At 42.4% G+C, this 15373-nt stretch overlaps 1 protein-coding gene across 12 annotated transcripts in view; it reads left to right on the plus strand.

Moving 5' to 3' along the window:
* Positions 1-8617: 8617 nt before the first annotated feature.
* The window catches only part of SYTL2 (synaptotagmin like 2), a 131077-nt gene continuing 124321 nt past the window's right edge, over positions 8618-15373 (plus strand). For all 12 annotated transcript variants that reach the window (XM_089663995.1, XM_089663997.1, XM_089664001.1 and 9 more), the window contains exon 1: positions 8618-8712. The gene's annotated coding sequence lies outside the window, so the exon portion shown is untranslated. The remainder of the gene's footprint in view (positions 8713-15373) is intronic.

Raw genomic sequence — 15373 nt, forward strand, 5'->3', positions numbered from 1 at the left:
GACAACTCATGGGGCCCCCGGGCAATAGGGGATTATGGGGCCCCTGTGTCCTTGCCCAAACTCAAAAAAGCCTATGAAAAAGGTACCAGGGGCATCTCATGGGGCCCCCTACTGACCCCGGGCCCTCGGGCAGTGCCCGAGTTCCCAAATGGTCAGTCCGCCCCTGGTCATGATGCTCGCAGGGAACCCAGAAGACGGATGATGGCATCGGACAGAGGACATGGCTGGGGATGCTGCAGGGGGGACGTCGTGGAATCGCAGGACAAGGTAAGTGCTGGAGGGATCCCTGAGCAACGATGCATGGTATTCCCGAGTGTAGCTCGGGGGGTTACCGCTTCTGGTACTGAAATTTAACCCCGAGCTACACTCGGGAATACCTCCGGGGGGGGGTAATAGAATACAGGTTTGAAGTGCAACATGGCCTAATCCAAAGGGAATTGAGAAGATCTACGAAGAAAGACTGTTGACGCTCATAAGACTGGAAATGGTTTTCCAAAAGACTTGGCCCCTTAATCCATAGTAATGCCTCCATGCTCCTGTGTTGCAGTGCAGCACAACAGATAACACGTGTGTTGGGGTGTATTGCATTTTTTAAATAAAAGTGTGCAGGTTAAGTTTTGGGTCCATTTTTGTGGTGCATTTAAAGGAACGAGTTGTCTTAGTGCATTTAACAGACCTCATGGAATCCAGTCTGAATGGGACCTAAAACTGGTGTTTTGATACAAACTCACAAGGACCTCGCAAAGTACACATTATTATTATTATTATACAGGATTTATATGGCGCCAACAGTTTGCTCAGTGCTTTACAATATAACGGGAGACAATACAGCCACAATACAGTTCAATACAAGAGGGGTAGGAGGGCCTGATCCTGGGAGCTTACAATCTAGGATAAACCAGACTAGTTTTGTATGGAAAATGAGCCAACATGCCTACTTACGATTTCACAGCTCTGTCCAGTAATGTTAAGATTCGAATTTTAGCTCAAATTTTCAAAGTTTGAACTTTTTAATCAAATGTTTTTGAATTTCAGATTGCATTGAAGATTCACTGCATTGGCAGCTTGATGGTCTTTTTTGGGCTTTTGGAAAGCTGCTAAACAATCCCCTGTTGTTATACAGTATTTATAAAGCGCCAATACTTCGCTCAGCGCTGTACATTACAATGGGGGTCAGAACGCGTTAGACAAACCCTCAATTGTGATAAAAATTCACAAAAAGTATGTACTGTTACCAGGGGCGGACTGATAACTCATGGAGTGCCCGGGCAATAGGGGATCATGGGGCCTCTGTGTCCTTGCCCAAACTCAAAAAAGCCTATGAAAAAGGTACCAGGGGCATCTTATGGGGCCTCTTACTGACCAAGGGCCCTCAGCAGCGCCCGAGTTTCCAAATGGTCAGTCCGCCCCTGACTGTTACTTTGACTATCAAATTTTGTTTTGCCATGGACTTCCATGAAATTTGAAGTTGAAGTTTGCTGTAACCTCCCTGGTGGTATTCCCGAGTGTAGCTCAGTGTAAAGTTTCAGTACCACAAGCGGTAACCCCGAGCTACACTCGGGCTTACCATGCGGTGCTGCTCCGGTATCTGTTCACTTACCTTGTCCTGCGCTCCCACGATGTCCCCCCTGCAGTGTCCCCTGTAATGTCCTCCGGCGGATGCCGACATCTGTCTTCCGGGTTGCGTCCCCTGCGACGTCGGGACGAAACGGCGGGAAATTTGAAAATGACAAAAAGTGACATTCACTACATACACTAAAATCACATAGTATAACATTTCTGTATCAAACCATTTCACATACATTTTGTCCCGAGTGATTTGTCCTGTGCCCTGCCTGCATTTTTACTGTTCTTTCTGCCTGGAAACTGAGAAACGTCCATGGTGTCCAAAAAGCGTCCCTTTAGGTCAAAAGCGGTTTTAGACCGGCTAGAGAACAGCGATAGTAAATCAGAACCACTTGCAGAATTGAGTGATAATGATTTGTGGGGAAATTCCTCATCAGACACTAAAAATGGTTTTGCAACTTTGCTCAGTGATGTGCGAACTTGGCGCTCTATTTCAAATTTCAGTGTTTTTGGTTTGATTATATTATTGAATTAAATTTATTATTAAATTATAATTTAATAAATTATCATAAATAATATATGATTTCGTGTTTCAATTTTTATCATACCCGAGATGTTTACTAGACTCTTGTTCGGACAGATTTCAGTGCGTTATTCCTAAGAATTACAGGCCTACAATAAAAAAAAATATTTCCATGCAAAAAAATTTACCGCTTTGAGCACAGAAATATGGACATAATCAGACCGCTAAGGATGTTAATTAGCTGATGATAAAGGAGGATCCAGTTGTTAAGTCTTCCGTACTTCATTTTCATGGTAATGCTTGTGTTTGGTTGACGTCCTATGGGTTCAGGGTATTTTGTTTTCCTAAAAGTAAATTTGCTGTATTGTCTGTGGTAGCAGTCTGAAATGCTCTGCTTGCTGCTACTAATGACAGGTTCTCGGAATACTGGTAATTTTTGTCTGGTAACCTTGTAATTTTACAGAACTACAGGGCCAAAATTGGACAGGTTTTTCAATGCCACGCTTCGTTATCTTCCTTGTAGGGTCATGTGAAGACGACCAGTGTGGTTTTTCGTCTCTTATATAATTGTATCTTTTAATGTTGCATCGGTGCCAGCTGTGATTTGACCCAGCAGCTATTTTGGCAGCTTGATAAAGGAGCTGCCTAGTTATTGAGAGCGTTCTGGGCAATGAAGCGGTGTCCCAGCTGTAATTGGGTATTAAAGGCTGGTACTTAACTGGCAGCAGGTGTTACTGTTGTGATCTAACAATGTGAGCTCATATAATCCGGTGCATAGAACTTTTATCTTTTCTAGATGGTGGGTGCTGTTGTGACAAAACGACAGATATTGTGAATGCAACAATAATTGAGAGCCCTTATATCACAACAGCGGTCATTGGGAACTTCAGAGCCCCGAAATGTTGCATCACAATAACCCTTTCTTCCATATGACCTATTGAAATGCTGGTGGTGCTTTTGGGTTCCCAGAGGTGCTAAAAGTCATTGGCAAAATACACTGTATATACAGGAATTTAGATGTATATGAAAATATCTTGGTATCTAAATTCCTGTGTATACAGTGGGGATCGAAAGTTTGGGCACCCCAGCTAAACATTTGTATTAATGTGCATAAAGAAGCCAAGGAATGATGGAAAAATCTCCAAAAGGCATCAAATTACAGATTAGACATTCTTATAATATGTCAACAAAAGTTAGATTTTATTTCCATCATTTACACTTTCAAAATAACAAAACAAAAAAATGGCATCTGCAAAAGTTTGGGCACCCTGCAGAATTTATAGCATGCACTGCCCCCTTTGCCAAGCTGAGACCTGCCAGTGTCATAGATTGTTCTCAATCATCGTCTGGGAAGACCAGGTGATGTCAATCTCAAAGGTTTTAAATGCCCAGACTCATCTGACCTTGCCCCAACAATCAGCACCATGGGTTCTTCTAAGCAGTTGTCTAGAAAACTGAAACTGAAAATAGTTGACGCTCACAAAGCTGGAGAAGGCTATAAGAAGATAGCAAAGCGTTTTCAGATGTCAATATCCTCTGTTCGGAATGTAATTAAGAAATGGCAGTCATCAGGAACAGTGGAAGTTAAAGCAAGATCTGGAAGACCAAGAAAAATATCAGACAGAACAGCTCGCAGGATTGTGAGAAAAACAATTCAAAACCCACATTTGACTGCATGATCCGTCCAGAAAGATCTGGCAGACACTGGAGTTGTGGTACACTATTCCACTATAAAGAGATACTTGTACAAATATGGTCTTCATGGAAGAGTCAGCAGAAGAAAACCTCTTCTACGTCCTCACCACAAAAATCATCGTTTGAACTTTGCAAATGAACATATAGACAAGCCTGATGCATTTTGGAAACAAGTTCTGTGGACCGATGAGGTTAAAATTGAACTTTTTGGCCGGAATGAGCAAAGGTACGTTTGGAGAAGAAGGGGCACAAAATTTAATGAAAAGAACCTCTGTCCAACTGTTAAGCACGGGGTTGGATCAATCATGCTTTGGGGTTGTGTTGCAGCCAGTGGCACAGGGAACATCTCACGAGTAGAAGGAAAAATGGATTCAATAAAATTTCAGCAAATTGTGGATGGTAACTTGATGCCATCTGTGAAAAAGCTGAAGTTAAAGAGAGGATGGCTTCTACAAATGGATAATGATCCTAAACACACCTCGAAATCCACGGGGGATTACATCAAGAGGCATAAACTGAAGGTTTTGCCATGGCCTTCACAATCTCCTGACCTCAACATAATTGAAAATCTATGGATAGACCTTAAAAGAGCAGTGCGTGACAGACAGCCCCGAAATCTCAAAGAACTGGAAGACTTTTGTAAGGAAGAATGGGCAAAGATACCTCAAACAAGAATTGAAAGACTCTTGGCTGGCTACAAAAAGCGTTTACAGGCTGTGATACTTGCCAAAGGGGGCAGTACAAGATAATAACTCTGCAGGGTGTCCAAACTTTTGCAGATGCGATTTTTTTTTTTTTTTTTTTTTTTTTTCCTGTTATTTTGAAAGTGTAAATGATGGAAATAAAATCTAACTTTTGTTGACATATAAGAATGTCTAATCTGTAATTTGATGCCTTTTGGAGATTTTTCCATCTTTCCTTGGCTTCTTTATGCACATTAATACAAATTTTTAGCTGGGGTGTCCAAACTTTCGATCCCCACTGTATACAGTATATTTTGCCAATATTTTCATATACATCTAAATTCCTGTATATACAGTATGTTTTGCCAATATTTTCATTATAGGACATTTGTGATACCAGGTGAATTATTGAAATGTATGTTTACCAAAAAACTGCCTATCTACTGTATGTAAACATACATTTCAATAATTCACCTGGTATCACAAATGTCCCATAATGAAAATTATATTGGCAAAATATACTGTATATAGACAGGAATTTAGATACCAAGATATTTTCAAATACATCCAGTCTATATACAGTATATTTTGCCAATATAATTTTCATTATGGGACATTTGTGATACCAGGTGAATTATTGAAATGTATGTTTACGAACAGTAGATAAACATTTTAAAGAGTTCTCCTTTACCAAAAAACTGCCTATGCGAGTAAAGGGCATCTGTAGATGAAAACCAAGCTGAGCAGTGCTGACCAAAATTGAATAATGACCTTGCTATAGGTGTAGGCCATTTATGTATATATTGTACAGCGCTGAGCAAACTATTGGCGCTATATAAATACTGTATAATAATAATAATGTACCTACATGAAGCCTGACAGAAATATCCTAGCAATGTCTTGGAGGAGTATTCTAAAGTAAGGTCTAGCTACTGTTCATCCTCACCATCACAGGATTATTTATTATTATTATACAGTATTTATATAGCGCCAAAGGGTTTGCTCAGCGCTGTACATTAGTGGGGGACAGAACATGAGACAAGACAGTAACAATACACGAGGGGTTCGAGGGCCCTGCTCTTTCGAGCTTACAATCTAGGAGGGAGGGGAAGGTGGTACAGGAGGAAGTGGCTGTGGGGGATGGAGTGGTGGGAGGAGTGGAGGAGGTTAGTTGTTAGGTGAGGTTAGGTGAGGTTGGGGTAGGCTTCCCTGAAGAGGAGGGTTTTCAGGGTGTGCCTGCAGGTGAGGAGGGTAGGTGACAGTCTGATGGATTGGGGTAGGGAGTTCCAGAGGATGGAGGAAGTCCTGGAGAAGTCCTGCAATTGGGCATGGGAGGAGGAGACCAGGGAGCTAGAGAGCAGGAGGTCCTGTGAGGAGCAGAGGGCACGGGTAGGGTAGTATTTGGGTATCAGGTCAGTTATGTAGTTTAGGGCGGCATTGTGAGTGGCCTTGTAGGTCAGTATTAGCAGCTTGAACTTGATGCGTTGGGCAATCGGGAGCCAGTGAAGGGAGTGGCAGAGGGGGGAGGCAGATGTGGAGCGCTTGGTGAGGTGGAGGAGTCTGGCCGCTGAGTTTAGGATTGACTGGAGTGGGGATAGCGTTCGTTTGGGTAGGCCAGTGAGAAGGGAGTTGCAGTAGTCCAGGCGTGAGATGATGAGGGAGTGTACGAGTTGTTTGGTGGTGTCTGGGGTGAGGAATGTGCGTATCTTGGAGATGTTGCGGAGGTGGAGCCTGCAAGATCTAGATAGCAGTTGGATGTGGGGTAGGAAGGAGAGGTGGGAGTCCAGGGTGACACCCAGGACTTTGGCGTGTGGGGTGGGATTGATGGTGGCGTTGTTGGTAGTGATGGAGAGGATAGGGGGGGCACAAGGTGGGGGGAAGACCAGGAGCTCGGTAAGCTCTTTTTCTGATTTAAAACCCCCTTACTTGTGCTTTCTCCCCTGATACAGTAGCTCTGAACTCCGTGTTTGGAATCTTACTCCTGCGATGGTAAAAGAGAAAAGTAATAGCTCTAGGCCACGCTTGGCAACATCCGTGGAGTTCTCAGGTCGGGCTTCATGTGGTATGTAAATGGCCTACACCTATAGCAAGGGCATTTTTCAACTTTAGTCAAAGCTGCACAGTTTATCTGCAGATGTTCCTTTTTATTGTAGGCAAGTTTTTTTTTTTTTTTTTTTGAGAACTAACCCTTTAAATAGAACTTTTTGGAATAAAAGGTTTGCCTTTTTATTATCATTCATAATAGAGAGTTTTACTCGCATCACACAAAATGTGATCAAAACTTTGCACGTATGTCAAAAGCTCAACATTTAATTTCAAGTGAAATCAAACCTATGCGGCTTACGGCTAAAGTTAAAAAAGCTACAGATCATAAGAAAAGGCCTTTATATTCTATATAAAAATGAAGGAATGCTATCAATTAACCACTTCCAGTCTGTACACTTTTACCCCTTTCCTGACCAGGGCAATTTTTCAGCTTTCAGCGCTATCACACTTTGAATGACAATTGCGCGGTCATGCAACACTACCCGTATGCATTTTTTTTTTTGGCATTTTTTTTGAGACAGTTTTATTTTGGTGGTATTTTATTCAACGCTGGGATTTTTATTTTTTTTTTGCTCTGTAAATCAAAAAGGTCAAAAATCAAAAAAAAAAATTTCTTATAAAATTTTGCAAATAAATATTTAATCATAAATCTTGGCCAAAATCCTGTTTTTTATCTTTTTAGTAAAAATAAAAGCCAAATTTAGTTTATAACCAAAAATTATAATTTTTAAACTTTTTTTTTTTTTTTTTTTTTTACATTGATTGCTTTTACACCCATATAGGATGTAAAAGCAATCATTTCTCTTTCTCTCTGTCTGCATTCTTGCAGCCATTGAGAACTACTGTGTGAGCTGTGATTGGTCACAGCTTGTCACATGGTACAAGGCTGTTGTGAATAGCCTTGTACCATGTGACCTCTGTGATCATTCACAGATTTCACATGTTGTAAGCAATGTCAGAAGTGACCTCTTGCTTACTACTTTGCATGTGATCACTGATCAGTACAGAGGTCCCGTCCGACGATCGGTGTTTCACTGTGTCCAGAGGACACAGCGGGCACCGGATCGCGGTGCAGCGCACTCCCAGGAGCGCGCACAAGCAGGGTGCAGGTAGGCCGTTTATAAACGGCCACCCGACCCTGCAGTGCCACCGTCCGGCTGTTTTATATACAACCGCTGGTCGGGAAGTGGTTAAATATGCTTTGCTGGGTTTTTTTTTTTTGCCATCCTCTCGATCAACTGTGGGTATAGGATTATAACTTTTTTTTTTTTCTTTTTTTATTGGTTGAACTGGATGGACTTTTTTGTCTTTTTTTTTTTTTTTTTTTTTTTTTTTTCAACCGGACTAAATATATGAAACCCTATAACCTCAGCAGAATCCGAAAACCAGTTGCACTTCAACTTTCCACAGTTTGCCCCAAAGCTTGAGAAATGGGTCCTCACCAATGGCACGTCTCCAATTCCCATAAGCCAGCTGGAAAGGGTACATGGAGGGCAGCAATAACACTTTTAAGGTTCAAAACTATTAAATAACTTTTTCATATTTCTTTTTGGCTTGAGTTGGGCCTTAATTTGTACACCCCATTCTATAAGTATTTATTTCAGGTACTTCTATAGCGCCGTCAATTTGCTCAGCGCTTTACATATATATTGTACATTCACATCAGTCCCTAACCCTCAAGGGGTGTACAATCTAAGGTCCCTAACTCACATTCATACATACACATACTAGGGACAATTTGGACAGGAGCCAATTAACATACCCCCATGTTTTTGGAGTGTAGGAGGAAACACGAGTACCCAGAGGAAACCCACTCAAGCACAGGGAGAACATGCAAACTCCAGGCAGGTGGTGCCATGGTTGCGATTCGAACCAACGACCCTAGTACCGCCAGGCGGAAGTGTTAACCATTTAGCCACTGTGCTGCCCATAGGTAATGGTGGCACCCTTTGCTCCTATCAGTGAGGTTGAAAGTTTTTAAGTAAATATTACCATTACGGCGACCAGCTTAAAACCACAAAGAGCATATTTTACATGCTTGCCTATTTTTCTCTGGCATAACTGCTTATGTAGTTAATGAATGTTGCAGAACCGGAACAGGTTGAGTCAGTGTTCAGCAACTTGTTAACTAGAAACGTCTTGTCCCAAATGTCTCAGTCGAGGGTCGGGCTCCCATCATGAGACTGCTTCCTGCCTTGTGTAAGTCGATTCTAGACATGCTTTTTAATCGCCAGATCATTGCAAGGTATTCTGATCACTTTGTGTGTTGTTTGGGTTTTTGTTTTTCTGTTTTCTTTTGTCTCCTTGCGCTTTCTCCTGGTTTATTAGTATTTTATAGATCTCCTTTTTATAGCACTATAGAAGCAAGCCAAAAGTAGAGTAATAAAAAGTATGCAAGGTCTCCAAGGCAATGTTTGTTTACCCATGAGTATAGTCATTAAAAATTCCCCTATCATCCTAATGTAAAGGTTTTTTTCAATAGTTGATCAATGCTGTAAATCCTAAAGGATGTTGTGGTCATGGATAGATTTTCGTTTGTGTCGCTGACTTCTTGCAAAGGATACTTGGCGACTGTTCCATGCCATAAGATGGAGAATAGGATGAAAAAAATGCCTTTTAGCTTAATAGCTAATATTGGTACGGTAACACTTTTACGTTTTTTACTGTAATGGGGTATGGCCTATAAGCATATATAAATTTTATTATTCTATTTTTTTAATTTTTAATTTTTTTTTTTTTTTTTGTCTGGGACAAGTAAGTTTGTTGTGACAAAGCATTCATCTGTAAGGTTTGGACTTGGGTGGTCCTCATCGTATCTTGGCCTAGTATATATTTGCTATATTTGTAACTTGTAAGCATTTTCTTTGTAATGATCGTACCAAGAAAGCCTCATTGAATGCGATTTTGGTTAACTTGGAGAAAATGAGCTAAAAGGCAAAACGTGATTTAAAATGTGAGAGTTTACACAGGGAAGTTTATTCTGTGCTGTAGTCTAGGAAAATTAGCACTGTTTAAAGCTGCCTGAGGATATGCGGGGGGGGGGGGAGCAGAATAAATAGAAAGGAATGTTTGAAATTATTATATTAGGGATAAATTTAAAAAAAAATTGCCAGCAGGTGGATGTGTATTAGTTTCAGGTTCTTGTAGAACACCATCAGTTTATTATTATTATTGTTATTATTATTGTTATTATACAGTATATTTATATGGCGCCAAAGGGTATGCTCAGCACTGTACAGTAGCAAGGGGGACAGAACATGAGACAAGACAGTAACCATACAATACACGAGGGGATCGAGGGCCCTGCTCTTTCGAGCTTACAATCTAGGAGGGAGGGGAAGGTGGTACAGGAGGAGATGGCTGTGGGGGATGGGGTGGTGGGAGGAGTGGAGGAGGTTAGTAGTTAGAGGTCGGGTGTTAGGGGCGGTTGGGGTAGGCTTCCCTGAAGAGGAGGGTTTTCAGGGTGCGCCTGAAGGTGAGGAGGGTAGGTGACAGTCTGATGGATTGCGGTAGGGAGTTCCAGAGGATGGGGGAAGTCCTGGAGAAGTCCTGTAATCGGGTGTGGGAGGAGGAGACCAGGGAGCTAGAGAGTAGGAGGTCCTGTGAGGAGCGGAGGGCACGGGTAGGGTAGTACTTGGGTATCAGGTCAGTTATGTAGTTCGGGGCGGCGGTTTACACAGCGCTTTATATATGTATTCTATGATCATCAGTCCCTGCCCCCAAGGAACTTACAATAGGTCCCTAACTCAGTCATACATACTAGGGCCAGTTTAGACAGGAGCCAATTGGTCTTTACTGGATTTTGATCCCTCCATATTTTGAGCCAGTGATTTTACATAGTTGATCAGCTATGGGACACCAAAATGGTCAACTTCACCACTAAATTAAAAAAAAAAAAAAAAAATGGATGAAGGTTCAGAACTTTTTTCAGGTAGTATTGTGGTCTGTGTGTATTTTTTCGTAACCGTAGCATGAGGGCAGACTAAAAAGCTTAGATTATAAGGTCCTATTTTTGCAGCAGTGCTTTGTGGTAACATATGATAAATACAATGCAACAGTGTAGTGCCTTTAATATGGACTTCAAAGTGGTGGCTGTCTGCACATAGACACTGACTCCCTGTTACATAAATGTAATGAGATGGGTAAAAGATGGATTCCGCTCCTGTTCTCCACCTGTAGAGAACTCCTCCAGACGTGTTTTGCCCTTTTTGGGACTTACGGTAATCATAGAGGTACCGGTCTTTTCACATGTTGATCCGACTGACACAATTTTGGAGGGGCAATGAGGCCATTGCTGCATGTGTAGTAAATGCAGGGTTCGATCAGGGCTGACCAGGGAAGACTTACGGAGTATGGCTGAAATATTTTGAGCTACATGAAGGGTGGAGAGAGAGGCTAAAAGTGACGTTGTCCTTTAACACCATAAATATTTTACAGGATTTATATAGCGCCAACAGTTTGCTCAGCGCTTTACAATATAACGGGAGACCATACAGTTCAATACAAGAGGGTTAGGAGGGCCCTGCTCCTTGGAGCTTACAATCTATGTACTTGTAAAGACTCACACATGGGACAATAATCTGTGCTACAGATAGAAAGGCCCTCAAGACAATTCAGTCCAAATGGAGATCAGAGTGGACATCTCTTCAGTCTTCTCGGTGGGATCAACTGGAAATCCCCATCTGACACCCTCTACTGCACACTCGTAACTTTTATTTATTTGGTTGCAGTGTTTGAGCTCTGGCTCGCTCTGAGGAAGAGAGCACCGCCCTTGAAATGGGAAAGTGTTGGTGGACATGGTCTGGTGGTTTGCAGAGATTTGCTTTATGCACTTGTTCTTAACTCTATTTTGAGTATGTTGCCACTTATTTTATATCCAACAAGGGTTTTCACAGTAATGCACCAGGCTGGTGCACCTCCTTGCTCCTCCTTGGTAATGCACCTCCTTGCTATGCTTGTTTTACCATGTACTTGTCATGGTAGTGGACACCAGTGGACCTTGCCAGAGCCAACTGGGCCAAAAGATAACTTTCTCACACATAAATGTGCATCCCAGTTCTGGAAACCAATCCACACCCACAGTAGCAGAGCTGTCTGGCGGTGTCCTGTTTCACATGACTGTCATATGCCTTTAAGTGTTCTTTGTATTTTGTCTCTGCTCCTCCCTTTCCTCTGGTTTAGTTCTTGCTGTATAGATCGCCCACCCCTTTTCCCAGTAAGGCATTTCAGCTTCAAGCCTCATGTCATGAAGTAGATCACATTATGATCTTTTGACCTATCCGATGTTCATTGTTGTAGATCTTGTGAAGTTTATGCCATAAACTGAGAGAATCTTACAAGGTGTCATCTGATCGAGTCACTGCCTGTGTTATTCAACTAAGATTGGAGTTATCGCTTTCTCCTCACAACTGTAAGTTAGAGATCACACTTTCAATGCTTAGATTGGAGAGACAGAACAGGCAGTATTCGGGATTCAGCTGGGAACTAGAGTAGGCTGGTATTTGGGGTCAGTGGTTGGAGACGTAAGGTTTAGGGCTTGTTCAATTCAAAGGTTGAGCATGAATGATAGCTTAGAGGTTAGTTTAATACAGTGGTTCTTAACCTTTTTGGAGGTACTGAACCCCACCAGTTTCATATGCGCATTCACCGAACCCTTCTTAATTGGAAAAATAAAATATGATTTTTAAAATTCAAAACATAGGTATATATTTATACATAGGTGCACAAAATGAACAAAACCATTAAGAACAAAGAACAAAACCATTAAAACATGATTTTCACACAAAAACAAAATAATGAATATTTACCGCAAATCAGTGTGACTTCTGCTGTTGTCTTTCAGAGGCCAGTTCAGAAATGCGCGGCATTACCTTGGCAAGTTCCACTCTCATGTCATTTTCGCAACAAAGTCTGTTCCTTTTCTTGTCTTTATGTCCAGCATCCTCGAAAAGGATTGCTCGCAAAGATATGTTGTAACAAACGGTATGAAAATTCATCCCCCATATAGTAATTCATCCCCCCATATAGTAATTCATCCCCCCATATAGTAATTCATTCCCCATATTAAGTCCCCAAGTCCCCCCTGTGTCAATTCACTTACCTTTGCTCCGCGCGTTCCTCTCGCTGTATTCCCGCGCCGTTCCGGTCTTCAGAGCGGACTGTGAGAGGAGCCTAGCTCCTCTCACGTTCGTCACGCTGCCCCGCCTACACACATCCTGACAGCCAATCACTGGCTATCAGGATGTGAGTGGCAGCGAGGCTGGCCAATCATTGCATTTGAGTCCCTGCCGCCCGAGAGGAGGGAGGGGAGCGGGCGCCCGGCACACAAGAGCCGCGGCTTGCCGACCACTGGGCATGTCATCACAAATCATATAAGTCGGGTGTGGGTCACCTCCGCCGAACCCCCGAGACTGACTCACCGAACCCCTGGGGTTCAATCGAACCCAGGTTAAGAACCACTGGTTTAATATGAGGGTTAATTATTGGGTATCTCTGAATAGTAGATAATAGTGGCACACAAGGGTTGAGTGACCTCTCCTGCATTAAATATAAACAATATGTGTTGATCCTTAGATGTCCATACAGTCGTTCACAGCACAAGTGGCAGCCATCCCACAGTAAGCCAGTGCTATGTATGGAGATGAGGATGCGCCACCCAAGTGCAGTATTAAGATTAAGTTAATGAACCACAGTTAAACGCTCATAAGATGTAGTATTATTATAGAGTATTTATATAGCGCCAAAGGGTATGCTCAGTGCTGTACAATAGCAAGGGGGACAGAACATGAGACAAGACAGTAACAATACAATACACAAGGGGTTCGAGGGCCCTGCTTCTTGGAGCTTACAATCTAGGAGGGAGGGGAAGGTGGCACAGGAGGAGATGGCTGTGGGGGATGGAGTGTAGTAAGAAATATCCTGCATAACAATCATGTAAAGAGAGGGGGCGCTGTCAGCTGGCATTCTCGCTTCCATCCACAGCTGATAGGAGTACACTGGTGGGTCCTGCAGGATGGGGATGAGTGGTGGTGCCCCTCTCTCTACATCAGTGGTTCTCAACCTGTGGGTCGCGACCCCTTCGGGGGTCGAACGACCCTTTCACAGGGGTCCCCTAAGACCATCAAACACACATTTCCGATGTGTAGAGAGCAGCTGCTGTGTAGAGAGCAGCTGCTGTGTAGAGAGCAGCTGCTGTGTAGAGAGCAGCTGCTGTGTAGAGAGCAGCTGCTGTGTAGAGAGCAGCAGTATTGGAGGTAAAACGACACTCATGAATTATAATTACTGGGTAAATAATTTCATGGTTGGGGGTCACCACAACATGAGGAACTGTATTAAAGGGTCATGGCATTAGGAAGGTTGAGAACCACTGCTCTACATGATTGTGATGAGCGATATTCATTACTACATCTTGTGTTTTTTAGTTGTGGTTCATTAAAATTCATTTTAATACTGCACTTAGGTGGCGCTTCTTTCTCTTCCTTCTTATTGGGTATCTTGTGAATCTGTTGGGACATAGTTTTGTACCCAAAGTAACCTCTGGTGGGATTTTCCATGAGAGCATGACCTGCATTATTCAGACAGGCTCAACACTCATGCCAGATACTTAGGTTTTTATTTTTTATATGAATAACCGTATTCAGGGGCGGACTGACCATTGGGGAACTCTGGCACTGCCGAGGGCCCAGGGTCAGTAGGGGGCCCCATGAGATGCTCCTGGTACCTTTTTCATAGGCTTTTTGGGTGTGGTTTGAGCATGGGCGAGGACACGGGCTCCATGATCCCCTATTGCCCAGGGGCCCCATGAGTTGTCAGTCTGCCCCTGACCGTATTACACACTCTCACGAACCTCTTACCTTACTGTAATATACTTTTGCGTATTTTGGTCATCTCTTAAGCTTTAGAAACTGCAGTATTTGCTGACTAACCTTTTTGTGTTGGCATCAAGCCCACAGCAAATACGTGCATAAGTGTAATTTTACTAAATCATTTTTGTTTTTGCATCAACTGCACGTCTAGTTTTTGGCATGGGGACAGGGAGCTTTGCTTTTTTTTTTTTTTCTTTTTTTTTTTTTTGTGGTGCTGATTCCAGTGCTAGTGCTGTTGGTGCTGACCTGATGCTGTTGGTAATAAGGTAGGTATGTATTCATAGGAGGTAAACGTAGAATACAGGGGGGGGTTATGTTTTTAGGGGTTGAGGGTTTATATTCAAGGTGAGGTTGCATTTTTAGGGTTCAATTAAGGGGAAGGTTTGTGTGTTTGACAAAAGACCAGATTAGAGTGATTCTCTCATGAAAGGAAGTATAGGTAGCTGACGTGTCTGACCTCTCCTTTTTAAGAATGTTCCCTGGATGTCATGCTAATGCTTTGGCTTCAGTGCTTTCAGAATCTGACCTGGAACAAATCTAGATCTAAGGAATTTTCACACTTTATTTACCGCATGCATTTTCTGGGTTTGTGAATCAAAAGTATTGAAACCAGTCACAGCCAACCAGCAATGGTTACCCCATAGATCCTCTTGACTGGGTTACTATTAAAGTAGGCGGTCAAGGGAGCATTTGTTCACACAGAAGTGTCCTCTAAGGGGGTTTTGTACCTAAACCAAAGTAACATCACTTTCCAGTATTACACCCCCCCCCCCCCCCCCATCCCATCACAGTCTACTCAAGACAAAAATTGTTTGTTGAAAACCTTCATCTTAATCCTTTTTTGAGATGGGACAACTACAATTCCCGGTATTTTTGGTATGTACATGTCTTGTATTCCTTTTGCAATAAAGGAGGTAAAAAAGAAAATGAGTACTGCAGTGTAGCTAGAAGAAGTTTGGAATCCTTTTAATTTGCAGACATCCAAGGAGTGTTTG

The sequence above is a fragment of the Staurois parvus genome, unplaced genomic scaffold (assembly GCF_062004578.1).
Source record: "Staurois parvus isolate SC_StPar_1 unplaced genomic scaffold, SC_StPar_1.0 ptg001810l, whole genome shotgun sequence".
Classification (NCBI taxonomy): domain Eukaryota; kingdom Metazoa; phylum Chordata; class Amphibia; order Anura; family Ranidae; genus Staurois; species Staurois parvus.